Genomic DNA, 18,419 nt, shown 5'->3' on the forward strand with positions numbered 1-18,419 from the left:
CGATGGCTTAATGTGAACCATTCTGTTGTTTCTCAGATGTGGTGTCAGTTTATACAGACTGAAACTGTATTCCAAAGACCAGAGCAGAGCCGACCATGTGTGACTTCAGAAGAGAGGACCGTTATTTGGCTGTAAGGGCACGACATTACCGCCTTAGTACTGCACAGTAACTGGCACGTGAGCTCACAGCATCTACTGGACGTCTTGTATATAGGCAAACAGTGTGCAGAAGGCTTCAGCCAAGAGGCCTTTATTGTCAGAGGCATGTTGTATCTCTACCTCTGATGCATCTTCACAGAATGACGTCTAGAGTGGAGTCATCAACATGCCACCTGGACAGTAGTTCTACTGTAGGCCAATATTGTATTCACAGATAAGTCCCAATTTAGTATGGAAAGTGATCCTCGATGGATTCGTATCTGGTGGGAACGGGGAACACGATTTCGGTACCCAGACATTATGGATAGATCGACGGGGATCCCTAATGGCGTATGCAGGGATTACGTTTACCACTCAGATCCCTCTTCATGAAATTGTATGAGTGAATCGGCAAGGATTAACTGCTGTCAGGTATCGTGACGAGATCTTGGGACCTAATACGTGGTTGTTGCGATAGTGCTTGACCTCATAGAGCATGGGTGATTGATGTTATCTTGGAAACGGAAAGTATTGTATGGCGTCGCCTGCTCGCTCTGCCAATTTGAATCTCATAGAGCATGTCTGGGATGCACTACGGAGATGTCTTGCATCACCTCAGTATCCACCAACCAGTCTCCAAAACTGCGAGCAGCTCTGCAGGAAGAATGGGCATGTCTGAGACTGATGACATCATTCACATCATGCCCCATGGCATGTGTGTTCTGCCAGGGGTAGTCACATCCCATACTGAGCACATTAACCAGTTGCCAGAATGTGTGTGCAAATCCATCAAGTTGAAAAAAAACGAAGAATATTTTTGTCTACCATTATGCACGTTGCAGTCGTTTCCATTCCGTATTCTTTACAGTGTTTATACTTAACTATCACCTGTTTACACTGTTGTGTGACAAAATAAACGCAACCTATCAAAATTTCCTTTTATTGACTTAATTTTGGACTCCAATGTATATGTATAACATATCATCTTTGGCTTAAGGTCTATAAGGAGAAGCATGCAGAGAGCTCCACAGTCAGTTCATTGCATGACACACAATTAATTAAGTCCTGTTACTAGACACTAAATGCGATAAGAAGAACGTAATGGTTTTAGTCGTTAATTTGCATGCAGGCAGACTGTGTAGGTCGTACTGCAAGTTCTCAGCACCAACGCATCTTTCAACACTCTGCAGTCTACCGTTAAGACACTGTTAACAGAGAATGACAATTGCAGGACATTTGTGTTTTTGAGACTCTACTAAGTCCAATCATCCTGAATATTCTAGAACAAATTGTACCAGAATTCATGCAATAATGCAACTAGAAGACTACAGACTTGACAGGATGGAGTGTATTGACACATATTACATATTCAGATGGCTTCAAGCTAAAACTGTAGGTAATGTGATTTTTGAAATTTATAAAAACAGCTTATGGAATGCAGAAGATAACTATGTTTCCTAAAGAACTGTCTCTTACTTTGTGTAATATTGCATCGAAATTTCACAACCCACCACTGGTGTTTCAGAGTGATGAGTTTATTTACAAGTATGGCTATTGTGGAAGCGTTTTCAGTTGCACAGAGATGGCATGATTGATGGCCCAACCATTAAACTGTGGTATGGAGGCTGTAGAAAAGGGTCAAATAAAAAATAAATGTTTTTTTAACAAGTCCTCTTATACTTTTTTCGTATAATGTGTGTGACTGATTAGCACAACCAGTTGGTAATGGGGGCCAGTCTCTTTCCTCTATTGACAGGCATTATACTGATTGTCTGGACATCTGTGAGCCCTTTGAATAAGCTGCAGATCATGCAGTGGCTTGTGTGTTTATGTGTTTACTCAAGGACAGGGTGAGGAGAAGGGGTTGAGAGCCAGCAGTCTGCTTGCCTGCATCAACAGCCACTGCTCACTCCTCATCCACAGGTCTACAAGACACCTGAGCACTGAGTGGAGCTACCGCGCCTGCTCCCATTGACCCTGGTGGGGAGCAGAACCAGTGTGTGGAAGACAGATAATAAAGTGCGTAGTTAACCTATCTCCCTGTTATTTACTATAACATTAGAGTAACAAATTGTATTTTTAGAGCAATGTGATGTTAGTTAAAGATTTTTAAGTGTAACCACAGTTTTCACACTGTGATGCTAGTTGTTAGGTGCAGGAATGTTATTTACTCTCATATTAGAGTAGCAAGAGTGTATTTTTTGTGCAGTTTGGCTTCAAGTTCCTTATTTACAACTGTATTCTTTTTAAAAAATGGTAAATTGGCAGTGTTGAGGTGATGCTGTTGCTCACACAGTGTACTGACTATGAATGAATGTCTCATGACATTGGAGACACTATGGATGGGGCAGTGGTGGAGGAAGGATCAATAGGAGAACACTGCAACAATAGAGAAGGGGAGATGCCATTTTTGGGTCCTAAATTACCATCTTTATGATAACAGATATCACTAAGCATTGGGCATGAATGCAGATGCCCTACTTGGCCGTCATATTGTCGCAAGATTATGTTTGTGCATATCTAGGTAATGCCATCAACCGTTGTTTTCGGAAATCTGTATTAATACACTTTCGATACCGAATGTTGTGACTCTACATATGGCGGCGTATAGGCGGTGGTGTCTTCATTTCTGTGGTATAAAGCTGGGTTCCCACAAACAAATAATGTGACTCAACAGCTCGTGGTACTGCGAGCTACCGTTCACACAGGATGCCACAAGTTCTATATATAGTTGTACAGCTTTCAGTATAGCGTCAATTGAAATTATATGGATGGGTTTGAATGTTATGGCATTAAAGGTGTGGTAAAGTTAAATACAAGGAAGACGAAACCCAAATGTTGGATCTAAAAATATATTATGCATAGGGAAAATGAGGGGCCAAAAACATATTTATAGCGAAAATGCTGTCTGCTATGGCGTGGTAACCAAAAGTTCGCATGTAAATATCATCTGCAGACACAATACTCTTCGAAGATTTTAGAATCTTATTGTATTCGTTGATGTAGACATTCAAATAACTTGTTTATGCTTTAACAGCTGTCACATCACACTTGGGTACTATTTCCCACATGCTATCCACAATCTATACAGTGCTTTGTCTCACAAATCACGAAGTTTATAGCCCAATTCACAATAGATATCATATCACATCCCATCAAAACATTCTGCAATGTCTTTTAAGTGGCGCAATCCACACATGACGTCCCATTGTATCACCTCATGTCATGTCACCACAAGGTATCTTGGGAAGAAAGTTTTGATGGCTGAAGTTGTAATATATCATGGCGAATATGTTTTTGAGTGAGAAGTTTGCTTAACACAAGAAAATCAGAATACCACATCAGATTATAGGTATCCTCCACCAAATAAATAATATGTATATTGTGTAATCTGGGGTGCTGCTTCTTAATGCTGCCATAGGTTCATCTTTATGTTACTGCATCGTCACTCAGGAATCATGCAATGGTAGAAATAAGCTCCAGGAATTCATGTTCACAAAGAGTTTTATTTCGCAGATGTACTGTGGCGAACTGCATGCGTAAAATTGACTTAACACTGTCTCATGACTGATGTAAGATTGAGTTAGACTGACCTCTAACTGCACTGAACTAAACTGAGCTTATGGCAGCATACAAATTGCCTCTATTTACATTATTTTAAACAATTACTGACATTGTCACATATTATATTTGCATACTTAACAATTAAAACTTTTCATATACCTCCCAAATTACATATAAATTTACATGAATTAAAAGTGAATAATTTCACACAAAGACAGTAGAGAATCTGTTTCTGTATTTCGTTAATTTGCATATATCATTTTACTTACCGAAAGGGTAACCACCCTATCATTTTCAGGTGAACCGAGGGATTAATTTTATTGAATGAAAGGCCTAGAGTCAATTAACTAAATTTTGTATGACTAAAACTTAACGTTTTATATAGTTATAATTACATTTCCATTAACTAACACCAATTAAAACATGAGTAATCTTAATTCTATCTGAAAACTTGTCATGTCATATTTCTATTAGGAATACAATTTGTTTTTAGTTTGAATACAAAAAATAGCTGTCTATCAGTAATTAGAACTGTAATTGTGAATCACTCCATAATTACAATAGTAAAATTATTCTTAGCATGTGCCTGAAGGTTGTATAATGTACAAACAGTGATGGCATATCAGCCTTTAATCCAACATGTTTCCTTCATTCTGCATATTGGTGAGGCCCAACGTAAACAATAGCTTAAATTAGTGCAAATTACTAATTTCCTGCAAAAGAAAGTCTTCAGTGTATTCGAATCTAGGTAATCAGAAAAGACAAAATCAAAGCAACAGTTTAAATTGGTGTAAATTACTGATATTACACAAATGCTCCCTTTTGGAGAGTGGGGATGAGACTGCAAAAGGATACAGGATCCCAAAAGGGTTGTGGTATTACAAAGTCATCTGTCTGTTGTTGATCATGTGACTCCCATAGCTCATTTCCACCCGGTACACAGCCATGTGCAGGCCCCATATATCGTTTTGTCGTGATTTTTGATGTTGATATCAGTTGTTTGTTGTTCATTATTTGTTATAATTTGTTTCAGTTCATTATTTCTTTCATTAAAATTTATAACAAATGATGAAAGATTAATTGAAACAGAGAGGTGGAATCTGAATTGTACAATATAATGTACTAAATTATTTCCCATCTACTATATTTATGAGGTGGATTTTTATAGGCACAGGTGCTGTATTTAATATTTCACAATGAAATGGATTGTAGTATGGCTGCAACTTGAAGTGAAAAAAGTACTGTGTGCAGAATCAGACTGATTAATAAGTTGAATTTATTTGTATTTCATCAGGCATTTGTAATATTTGATAAAGACATTGACTGAAATCTTGAGACACTGCAACAGTGTCAAAATTCTCCTTTTGTGAAGCATGCATCAAGTAATATATTAGTGTTGTTTGTTTGGATATGTGTTTATGGAATTCTTGTTTATTAAGTAGGTCTCTGGGTTCTTTGTGAAACAGTTTTGCAAACATTATCTTTATGTGGTTTCGCTACCTAACCCCCATAAAAATAAGGCACTTGAACTATTAAAAACCAAACACAAGATGTAAACAAAACCTATAAATCTTCAAAGGAAAGATATTGAGGGACATATGACTATTGCACAAAATTTTCATTGGTCTTTCAACTGAACTTAACCTTAAACAAACTACTTCTTCACAGGATGTTATGGCAGCTTGTAACACTGTGTTTCCTTTAGAAATTCTGGGCACAGTCTGAAATAAAAAACATGTAAAGTAATTGATGCTTCGAATTTCGAAAATACTTTTAAAATACAGATTCCTCTTCCTCAAGCTCCTTGTGGTCCTTCTGCACCATTTAATAGCAGTCTTTGGATTCACACACACTTTCTTTTGCCTTGTTTTGCATTTCTGTCTCCTTTCTTTAATATCGCAAGCTATACCTGCAAGCTGCAAACCACTTAAGTTCAATAAGTGTCAGCTCTAGCATCTGCTTACATAACCTAACGGATTGTGTATGTGCATTTCACTCGTAAAAATAGTTGAAAATTATCTTGTGAAGATCTCAATACCCACTAAAAAAAAGGGTTGAGGAACGCCATGCGAGTTGAGGTTACATGACTTGAACGGCCTTGTGTGCCATGATGTGACAGAAGTGCGAATACAACTTGACATGATGGTGTCATGACGTGATGGTGCTGTGACGGTCAGTGTGAAACGGCCTTAAACAAGTGTCGAAAATTTTCATACTTGAACAGAAAGAATGAATTTATTTTATTTCCTCTAATGATCACAAAACTTTTCATCCTTGGACTACCAGTTTTGGTCACCAATGACGATCTTCAGATCTGTTTTATGACATATCCTAATATAATGAAGCCATCATGACAATGCCACAAAATATACAAAAAAGCAGCATAGCATCACCACACATACTTAGAATATGATGCGTATATTTTGTGATGATACAACTGTGGATGTATTATATTAGGACATGTTATGAAATAGGTCTGAAGGTGCTCATTGCTGACCAAAACAGGTAGTCTAAGGACCAAAAGTTTTGTGATCGTCGGCAGAAACAAAAGAGATTAATTCTACACTCTTTGGATCACTGTTTCAATCCACGACTTTGTTGCAACTTGTGAACAAAAAGAAGCTCATGAAAATAGTTGCACTGACACTTTGAATACCAATGAGAATGATCCAAATGTCCTGGAAAGAGTGATAACATGTAACAAATCTTTGTTTACCGCTAATTATCCAGAAACTAATCGCCAGTCAATACATTGGAAGGGCTCAGTTTCACTGGGAGTGAAAAAATCTCGAATAAGTAAATGAAGATTCAAAATTATGCTGAATTTTTTCGATATTCGTGGAATTATACATCTTCAATGGGTTCCTGGAGGCCAAACTATTAATCAGCAATACTATATTGAGGTTCTTGCTCAACTTCTTGAGAAAATGAGAAATAAATGACCTGAATTGTGGAAGAACATGTCATGGTCATGCATCAAGATAATGTACCTGCTCATTGAATATTGTTTCTTAAGAGATTTCTAGCGAAGTACAGCAGCCATCGTTACTCGCCTGACATAGCGCCATGTGACTGTTATCTATTCCACAAGGTCAAATCTGTATTGAGTATGATTTCAGTCCCTTGAAGCAGTGAAGGAAAAAGTAGAAAACGTCATCAAGGAGCTGACAGAGAAAGACTTCCATTGCTGTTTGCATCTATGGAAAATTAGCATGGAGAGTTGCACGAATAGAAGAGGCGAGTATATTGAGGGTGACATTAACTAAATATGAATGTTTTTGAAATAAGATGTTTATTGCAATATTTCTGTTATTTTATAGCCACATATCCTACAGCAAAACATACTTTAACCACATTTGGATTTTCCACCTTCATTATTGTATAGAACTTTCATGGCGTTTTGTGCAACCTGTGGTTTGTCATTAATTGATTATTTTTGTCCAGATCTTGTTAGTTTTGAGAGCCTATCTTTGGACATGCCTGATGTTGCTTGAAATGTTGCAGCACACATGGGTACTGTCTGGTACTTTTTTCCTTATGCTATACTTTATTGAAACAGTATTCTTCCTTTTTGCCTTTTTTCTTGAAGTTTCTTCTCTCATACAAAGCTGGCTTGAACAGAGCAATAATAGTTAATGTTCTTGTGTGAACCACTAATTTATTTCTACTGTTGGGTCTGGAGGCAAGTGCTTTCCTATAGTTTATGTCCTTTTTGTTCGCTGAAAAGTCTCTCACATTATCATTGACAAAAAAGTCCTTCTCTGCTATTCTCTCTTTAGATCTCTAAAAAACAAAGTGTAATTTTCATTTATCGACTTTGGCTTCAACTGGCTAAGAGTAAATATCGACTTTTGCAAAAACTCACACTTCTCAACACTCTATCACAACAACAAATATTGGCTTTTGACCAAACTATTTCAACAAAGTGCATGGCAAATAGCTACAAAAATTTTAATTTTGAACTAACGAGCTTTTATCAACCCTTGAAAAAACGCTCCTCTACTCAGTCAGACATATTATAAGTTACCTGTATTAATAACAGTTTATTTGTTTAAATTATGATTACATTTAGCAATTTTTGAACAAGTAAAAAGAAAACTGAATCACACAGCAACCACATATCAACAAAACAGAATAAGAAGATAATATATCACAGAGTTTCCATCGAAAAGGAAAGGAACATACCGAAAAAATTGAGACATATAAATTGCAACTCTCAACAGTTTTTAAATTTAAAACTTTTTGTACATGCACCATGTGAGTTCATAGGTCAAATCAGACAGATCAGTGCAGCATTCCTCGATTTCCAAACGTATCTGGCTCAGTACCACATCAATGCTTATTATCAAAAGTATAATAGCATCAAGCGAAGTTTGTGACTGGATTGAGGATATTTTGGTAGGGAGGATCATCGACAGCTGTAGAAAGAACTTTGTGTGTGCTTCAGGAAAGTGCACTGGAACCTTTGCTGTTCAGGTTATGTATTAATGGCTTTGCCAGTAATACTAATAGTAACTTTAGATTTTTGCAGATGATGCAGTTTTCTAAAATGAAGTACAGACTGAAAGAAGCTGCACAAAGATTTTCACATCCTGATAATATTTCAAAGTGGTGCAAAGATTGACAACTAGATTTAATATTCAGAAACGTAAAACTGTGCACTTGACAAAACGAAAAAAAATTTTTATCCATGACTGCAATATGAGGGAGTCACAATCGGAATTTGTCAACTTATACAAATACCTGGGTGTAATAGTATGTCAAGTATTAAATGGAGTGGACACATAATCTCAGTTGTAGGTAAATCAAGTGGAAGACCCAGTTCATTGTTGGAGTACTAGGAAAATGCAGACAGTCTTGAAAGGATACTACATATAAAATGCTCATGTGACCCATCCTAGAATTTTACTCAAATACGTGGAACCCAAACCAGATAGGACTAATGAGCGATATTGAATGGATACCTACATAGAAGAGCAATAAGAATGGTCAAAGGCTTGTTTGACCCACTGGAGGGTGTCTGGCTCTTGCTTGACGTATTCATGGCGACTATGTGAACGATGCTTTTCCTCATTCTTTGTAACTTTATTAGGAGTGTACACCCAATGTCACTCTTATTAGAAGTCAGGACAGAAATTCCACAACTCAGACTCTAATCCTTGTCTTAAAAAGGAGTTGATTACAGGCTACAGCTTAGTAACGCCAGATAACAGACAGTTGGCAAGGAGAATACATTACCAACAAAATTCACAGAAACAAAGATTAAACAGAACTCATAGAAAACATCAGCTGGGCGCGGAAATGCTAAGACAGCTGCAATCCACTTACTAAGAACACTGCACTGCACCGTACACTACGCAACACTGAACTCCACGTTAGCGCATGGCAGCTGATGTGCAGGTCACTACATAAGCCACCTGGGTGGAAGCAGAACGTCAGCATTGCGAAATCGCGTGGGAAATGCACCCGGCGACCAGGACGAGTCGTCCGCGTCGGAGGATGAACTGCGTCAGGAGGCAGATGCTGCAGTGACGGCACTTGTGACGTAGCGTCTCGATCCAAAGTAGGTAGACGCTCCCATTGAGATGTTGTTGGTGACTTGTCGTGGAAGACATACGCTGGTTTAATGCCGTTCAGTGAGACAGTTGTAGCTCTGCTGTTCCCCAGAACGTCTGTTGTTTGTGTAAGTCGATGGAGAAATTTGTATGGGGCAGAATATGAGGCTTGCAGTGGTGATTTAACGCTTTTCGTGCATGGCATAACATGAGTACGATGCTTCAGATCTTGGTGCACGAAGGAGGGCAGCGTGCTATGCCGCGAAGCTTTAGGGGACAGAGCCTGTAAATGTGCTCTCTCAAGTGACACAAAAAAATTTTGGCGGAGCTTGCATGGCTGTCTCTGTTGTGTCTGTGTCAAGAAAATCACCAGGCAGGTGCAACATCTCACCATAAACCAATTCTGCGGCTGACTAACCAATGTTAGAGTTGAATGGTGTTAGCAAGCGAAGTAGTACTACTGGCAGTGCTAACAACCAGGTCGCTTCATGGCACATTAATGTTGCTGTTAAGCAACAGTGTCAGCATTTGATCATCCTGTTGCACGCCAGGTGGTATTTAGTGGTCTTATGGTGGATATAACCACAAAACTTCGCCATCTAAGTGAACACGTATGATTCAAACTGACGCCCGTGGTCCATGGTAGTATGCAGCAGACATCTGAATCTCGCCAACTATGCCGAAGCAGAGGTGGATACTAATGTCTTGGCAGTGATTATATACCAGGCCAACAGATATAATGGTCAATCGTTATTAACAGTGCTTCTGCATGTTTGATGATAAGGGAAGTGGTCAACAACACCCAAATTTACATGGGCGAAGTGAATGGTGGCATTTGGTAAGTCGGCAGTAGCAGGTAGCTTTGCAGTGTTGACACTTGAGACAAGGTTTGACCCACTCCCGACAGTATTTCTGCATTCGTGGTCACACAGAACACTGAGACACTGGGCAAAAGGTTGGACACAACCATGGTTGAGACAACTCACAGACAGTGTTACAAGCTTGCGGTTCTGAACATTGGCAGCAGGAAAGGACGTGGTCGGCCATACAAGACATAACAGTACAGATGTCTATCTTTTCCTGATACATCCATGAGTTGTATTTTCCTTGCTGATGCAGTGACATACATACTGAGCTCCTTGTCTTCCTGTTGCACTTATGAAAGTGCGAAAAAATCTTAGGACCTGAAACACTGCTGACCTGTGACACTCTGCAATGACATTGTTAAATACAGGCATGTGTCTAATAATTGTCATGAATTCGGTCAAAATTCGAGGCTATTAAATTGCCTGGGTGACCAGTTAGTACTGATCCGCCGTAATGCAAATGTCAATGGCTTGTGGTCCATATAGACTGTCATGATTCGAGCTTCAGCTTGCAGATGAAAATGTCTAACTGCCTGGTACATAGTCAGGCACTCATGATCGTATATACTGCATTTCCTATGTGAAGGCGAACGTTTGTGGGAATAATGCGCTAGTGGCTGCCAGGTTTTATCCACCCACTGCTGGAGTACGCACCAATGGCCGTCTGGCTCTCATCCACGACAGTAGTTAGTGGTGCATCAAGCTTTGGGTGTGCAGAAAGTGTTGCATCAGCCATGCTATTCTTTGCAGACTCAAATGCGGAGCATATATTTGTCCAGTGCACTAGAGATTTACTATTAACATTAGGACCCGATAATGCTGCTGTCAAAAGTTCCTGTAACTCTGCTGCATGGGAAAGGGGCCTCAAATACCACATACAGGTGTTGACAATGTTATTTCAGATTGGCAGAGAACACCAGGACATCATCAAAGTAATCAAAGCTGAACAGTAATCTTTGAAGAACAGATTCTCAAATCTCTGCCATGTTTGAGCTGCGTTGCATAAGCCAACGATCCTAATCATGCTCTCATATAAACCAAAAGATGTGATTATGACAATCTTGAGTATGTCTTCTGTGGCCCCTGGTATCTAAGTATATGCCTTCGCACATTCCAAGATGGTGAACGCAGCGGCACCAATACTCTGTCATCAGGCCACACGTGGCCCATCGGGACCATCCAACCGCCGTGTCATACTCAGCTGAGGATGCAGATAGGAGGGGCGTGTCGTCAGCACACTGCTCTCCCGGTCGTTACGATGGTTTTCTTTGACAGAAACCGCTACTGTTTGGTCGAGTAGCTCCTCAATTGGCATCACGAGGTTGAGTGCACCCCGAAAAATGACAACAGCGCAAGGCGGCATGGATGGTCACCCATCTAAGTGCCGGCCACGCCCGACAGCGCTTAACTTCGGTGATCTGACGGGAATCGGTGTATCCAACGGTGTATCCGGTGCCCAGGTAGTGCGTAATTAAAATCCTCCTAAAGGGAATCTGTCAGGAACTATTCGAGGTTTAAACATGTGATAGTTGTCGCATGGGTGCCAGGCTTCACCTTTCCTAGGCACCAAGTGCAATGCCAAGGACCACAGGCTTTTAGACAACCGCATTATGCCTTCATGTATCATAATCGAATTTGGCCTTTGCTACCAGTAAGCGAACGGGATCCAAAGGTCTTGGCTGACAGATGGTCCATTTCTCAAATTCACGTACCTATGTCCTCAACTCGAGAAGCCTGCATTCTCTGTGAACAGCGGCGCTGTGGTGGAAACTGGTGACTGCTAAGCTGGTGACACCTCCACCAGACGAGCGTTCTTGACATGTGGAACTGGTTGGTAGTACGCCAGGAGGTCTGCTCCAACGATCGCCTCAGTGACGCCCACGACAGCAAGGTCCCAAGCATATGGGTGCTGCAGTCCAAGTTTGAGCTCCATCCGCTGAATACCATACATAATGATTGAGGAGTTGCTGGGGGCTGTCAGATGGAAGTTAGTTGATGACCAACAATGATGCATGGACGCTCGAGGCAGGATGCGCAGATCTGACCTGGTATTATTAAGAATGTCATGCAGCAAGCTCTATTAGTGACAAACAAGCACTTGGAGGACGTCTGGCAATCAGCTGCACCTGTTACCTACCGCCACTTGCATTTGAGTGAGAGGACGGTGATGAAAACTTCTTTGATCACCAAACCGACGATGGCACATCTATGTATTACTTTGTGGATTCGTGGCACCACCAGAAGATGTACTGTTTGAACATCGTTACTATCAGCCTCTATCGTTGCTGGTGCTGTCTCGCGACAACAGTGCACTGACCTGGGTGCACAGTAGTTTGACCTCTGCTGCGAATGATTCGTGCTCAGCCCAAGATATTGTTGCTGCAGTAGCTGCACTATTGTACTGTGCTTTGTGCACTGATCTGTAAATTCACAACTGCGTCTTGTTTTCTATTGGCCGGCCGCGCCACGGCGTCCAGAGGTATGTCAATCTGCAAGGCAACTATGGCTTTTTTCTGCAGGGCCAAGTGACTACTCCATAGCGTGTGCAGCAAGTTATCTGGTACAGTGACTGTGTCAACCTCACTGCGCGGGTGTTGCAGATACTGAGATGGCTTTCTGTCGTCAATCTCTTCTTGAGTATGAACTTACTGTATGTGATCCTTTCGGGAGGCGTCCGCTTGTTATATCAATTCTAAATTGAGCTTGGTGTACGTGTCTTACACCTCAGTGGCGAATCGGTGGTCGAGGTGGCTTACTGTGAGTGAAAACTTAGTCGTCTCTGCTGTTATTCCTCTGCAACAAAAACTCGCTTCTGGCTGCGCGAATCAAAGGATGGGATTATCCGACGTGAACAGCAGCAGGCAGACTGCTATTCTTGATGCTGTTGGTTCTTCGGCCTTCGCGCTATTAGGCTTAGATACCGCTGGTCACATGTGCTCTACTTTTGGCTAACCGACTTTTGCTTGGCGTGTTCATAGCGACTAAGCGAACGACACTTGCACTGATTCTTTGTAACTTGATTAGGAGCACACACTCAACATTACTCTTAGAAGTAGGCAGGACAGAAATGTCGTAATTCGAGCCCTAATCCTTGTCATAGAAAGGTGTTGAGTACAAGCTACAACTCGGTAACAGCATATAACAGAAAGTTGGCAAGGAGCATATATTACCAACAAAATTCACAAAACAAAGAATAAACAGAACGCTTAGAAAAAATATGTTGTTGTTATTGTTGTTGTCTTCAGTCCTGAGACTGGTTTGATGCAGCTCTCCACGCTACTCTATCCTGTGCAAGCTTCTTCATCTCCCAATACCTACTGCAACCTACATCCTTCTGAATGTGCTTAGTGTATTCATCTCTTGGTCTCCATCTACGATTTTTACCCTCCACGCTGCCCTCCAATACTAAATTTGTGATTCCTTGATGCCTCAGGACATGTCCTACCAACAGGTCCCTTCTTCTTATCAAGTTGTGCCACAAACTCCTCTTCTCTCCAATCCTTTCAATACCTTGTCATTAGTTATGTGCTCTACCCATATAATCTTCAGCATTCTTCTGTAGCACCACATTTCGAAAGCTTCTATTCTCTTCTTGTCCAAACTATTTATCATCCACGTTTCACTTCCATACATGGCTACACTCCATACAAATACTTTCAGAAACGACTTCCTGACACTTAAATCTATACTCGATGTTAACAAATTTCTCTTCTTCAGAAACGCTTTCCTTGCCATTGTCAGTCTACATTTTATATCATCTCTACTTCGACCACCATAAGTTATTTTGCTACCCAAATAGCAAAACTCATTTACTACTTTATGCATCTCATTTCCTAATCTAATTCCCTCAGCATCACCCGACTTAATTCGACTACATTCCATTATCCTTGTTTTGCTTTTGTTGATGTTCATCTTATATCCTCCTTTCAAGACACTATCCATTCCGTTCAACTGCTCTTCCAAATCCTTTGCTGTCTCTGACATTTTCATTTCTGTCAACACCTGCTTTCTTTGGGACTGGGATTATTATATTCTTCTTAAAGTCTGAGGGTGTTTCGCCTGTCTCATACATCTTGCTCACCAAATGGTAGAGTTTTGTCAGGACTGGCTCTCCCAAGGCTGTCAGCGGTTCCAATGGAAAGCTGTCTACTCCGGGGGCCTTGTTTCGACTCAGGTCTTTCAGTGCTCTGTCAAACTCTTCACGCAATATCATATCTCCCATTTCATCTTCATCTACATCCTCTTCCATTTCCATAATATTGTCCTCAAGTACATCGCCCTTGTATAGACCCTCTATGTACTCTGTCGACCTTTCTGCTTTCCCTTCTTTGCTTAGAACTGGGTGTCCATCAAAGCTCTTGATATTCATGCAAGTGGTTCTCCTTTCTCCAAAGGTCTCTTTAATTTTCCTGTAGGCAGTATCTATCTTACCCCTAGTGAGATAAGCCTCTACATCCTTACATTTGTGCTCTAGCCATCCCTGCTTAGCTATTTTACACTTCCTGTCGATATCATTTTTGAGACTTTGTATTCCTCATTGCCTGCTTCTTTTACTGCAGTTTTATATTTTCTCCATTCATCAATTAAATTCAATATTTCTTCTGCTACCCAAGGGTTTCTACTAGACCTCGTCTTTTTACCTATTTGATCCTCTGCTGCCTTCACTATTTCATCCCTCAAAGCTACCCGTTCTTCTTCTACTGTATTTCTTTCCCCCATTCCTGTCAATTGTTCCCGTATGCTCTCCCTGAAACTCTGTACAACCTCTGGTTCTTTCAGTTTATCCAGGTCCTGTCTTCTTAAATTCCCACCTTTCTGCAGTTTATTCAGTTTTAATCTACAGTTCATAACCAATAGATTGTGGTCAGAGTCCACATCTGCGCCTGGAAATGTCTTACAATTTAAAATCTGGTTTCTAAATCTCTGTCTTACCATTATGTAATCTATCTGATACCTTTTAGTATCTCCAGGTTTCTTCCATGTATACAACTTTCTTTCATGAATCTTAAACCAAGTGTTAGCTGTGATTAAGTTATGCTCTGCGCAAAATTCTACCAGGTGGCTTCCTCTCCCATTTCTTAGCCCCAGTCCATATTCACCTACTATGTTTCCTTCTCTCCCTTTTCCTACTCTTGAGAAAACATGTAAAAGCATAAAAAACACACACAGCGCACCTGGGGTCTGGGCGTGCATTTGCTCAGACAGCCGCGATTCACTTGCTAAGGGTACGTTTATGCCGCCTTCTCGCAGCTGGCAGCTGGCTGCTGGCACACGGCACCTGGCCTTGTCGCATGTACGCTGCAGGCACCTCGCTGCTCGCCGTGTGTATTCATCCTTCAGCTATTACATTAGAGGAAAGTGCACAACTGCCGTGGCGTCAAGCGTAAAACATGTTCTCCACATCGTCTGACGACACTGACAGTGATTCGTTCGCTACAAAAATGTGGTTGTGGGAAAGGAGAAGGAAGAGGAAGTACGGAGTGCACCCTCTGAATGCTGAACGTCCTCACTACGGATACTTTCACAAGTATTACCAATAGCTCAAAAACTATCCAGATAGCTTTTTCAGACATTTACGAATGTCACAAGAAACTTCTCAGTACATTCTAAATCTCATCGAACCAGGAATAGCTAAACAGATGAAGATTTGGCTCAACATTGCTAATGCAATTTCTGTGGAGGAGCGCCTGGTACTCACTCTGAGATAATATATTCGTCAGATTTTATTTATGTCTACTTTATGTGCTACATCTGCCATCTGCTTAGGGTTGTCCTAATAGTAAAATTTATAACTTAGATGTAACTATAACTTTAAAAAATATTACACCTAATTACTAATGACAGATCCTATATAATATATTTCTGTTGCATGATTTTGAATTACAGGGATACGAAAGACTAACACGATAGCTACAAATAAAAACAATAATAAATACATTTCTGATAGTTTTATTTTATTTTAACCAATTCTAACTACATTTCAAAAGTGCTTTATAATGTTTATTTAGTCTCCTTTTTAAGCTCGGTTGTAATGCGGATCCATGACATTCACAAAACTTACTTCCGCTTCACCTGGGCGATCGTAGTGTGTACCACCAGTTATCTTCCAACCTGGGCTTGATGTTTGTACGCCATTAACTGTGCAATGTTGGTTACTAAGTGCTGTTCCCGGTGCAAATCCGATGGATCCGTTCTCAGTGCTAATATTTGAAGTAGATGGATGAATACGTATATACCGTTGTGAAGCTTCATCGTATCCTCTGCAACTTCGATCTGAAGATCCGTATACTCTTTCCATAACTAGTTTGTGCACGTCTATTCTGAACGACATTTTGTCGAAAGGAGTCATGCGTCTCACGTGAGGAAGAAGAGACATGAAGAAAGCTACATCTGCATCGTCTTTTTCCGGTAACAGCGACTCTTTGTCTTTGTGCATACGCAACTTCTCTTTTTCAATTTCTATCAGCTGAATTGCAACTGGGTCTACAGGTCGTGGTCTCTTCCTATAGGCCCTATGTTCAGCAGGTGTAGAGTTTGGTGGTGTCTCAGCGCGATCAGAAGACACTGGTGGAAGTGGTGATGCTAAAGATGTTGTTGGTTGGCTATGAGCTTCATCAAAATGAGAACTATACTCGATGTTGTGTTCAGTCGTATCGCTGGTTTCCACAGGATCCAAATTCCCACTAGTCGCTCTAGGTTCAAAATTATCTTGTAACAACACCATAGCCTCGAAATACAGCCACTGTACTGGAGCCGTGTGAGCAGCACCACCTGAGGCGTGTTTAGGAAGCGTGTTCAGCCTTTCTTTGAACTGCTGTCGAAGACTTTTCCATTTTTTCTTAACATCGCAGACTGCTGAAATAAGAGGAAAAATATCTTTGCAGAAACATTAAAGAATAACCAGTTCCACTAAGTACACAATGTAGTTACATAAATACGCAGTGGAACGTAACACACCTGTTTTTTTTTTAAAAAAATTTCAGGTTCTTGGCAACAGGGAACTCGTATGCAAGCCTAGCAGGAGCGGTTAGAGTAGGAATAACTACTGTTTCTCAAATTGTAAAACAGGTTTTATCAGTGTTGTGGCAAACACTACAACCATTGCATATGAAGCCTCCAACGAAAGAAGAATTCAGAGAAATAGCTGAAATGTTTTGCAAGAAGTGGAGGTTTCCAAATTGTCTAGGTTCTATTGATGGGAAGCATATACGAATTGTAAGCCCTAAATGGTCTGGTTCTATGTTTTTCAATTATAAAAAACACTTTTCAATAGTTCTACAGGCTGTGTATGATGCAGACTGTAAATTTACTTTTATCGAAGTTGGAGCATTTGGAAAACAAAGTGACAGAGGCACTTTCACGATGTTTTGTTTTGTACGATAAAATGGTGAAAGGCATGCTTCACATTCCTGAAGACGACTTTCTACCAGGTACTGCTGTTAAAGCCCCCTTTGTCTCCATAGGAGATGAAGCGTACCCCCTTCTCAGACACCTGATGAAACCGTTTGCCAGGAGAAATCTCGATTGCTCGAACGAAAAGTTCAACAAAGTTCTTTCACGAGCTAGAGAAACTGTTGAATGTGCCTTTGGAATTGCAGCTGCAAAGTGGCGATTACTAAACGAACCATTTGAAACGAAAGTAGAGACTGCAAAACTGATTGTGAAGGCTGTTTGCGTTTTACATAGTGTGATTGTGGACAAAGAGAATGTGCTGAACAATGTGGAGTACAGAGACGTACTTCCTGGAGTTCAGCCATAAAGAACAAACAATGCAGCTCCTGCTGAAGCTATCGAGATAAGGAATCTGTTTAAGCGTTTCTTTAATGAATAAAATATTGTGTAATGCAACAGACAATATGCTGCTTATGTTTTACATAAATAAGTAATCTGTTTCAGTGTTCGTTTAATGAAGAAAGTATTGTGTAATGAAATCAAATTGAAATGCAACTTACGTGTTCCACATTTCATTGCAACTTCTGTCCACAGTTTATCCAGTATGATGATCTGCATGCCTCTGGTCCGAGATGGCGTTACGTTCAAAAACGGCTGAAATAATGATTTGCTTCAAATCTTCACTCATTTTTCGTGGCCTGTACAGAAACTGCATCCAACAAACAATATTGTGCGCGATGGGACACGAAAGTACCACAGGCGCAACAAGCTGGCAAACTGCGCTGAGCTAGAGTAACCTTGAAGCAGGCAATCACAGTACAAGTTTCAGGCCGGGTGGCGATGGTCGTAGCCATGGAGGTAAAAATCCATGGTCGTAGCGCGAAATACAAACCATCTTGATATC

The sequence above is a fragment of the Schistocerca piceifrons genome, chromosome 7, assembly GCF_021461385.2.
Source record: "Schistocerca piceifrons isolate TAMUIC-IGC-003096 chromosome 7, iqSchPice1.1, whole genome shotgun sequence".
Classification (NCBI taxonomy): Eukaryota; Metazoa; Arthropoda; class Insecta; order Orthoptera; family Acrididae; genus Schistocerca; species Schistocerca piceifrons.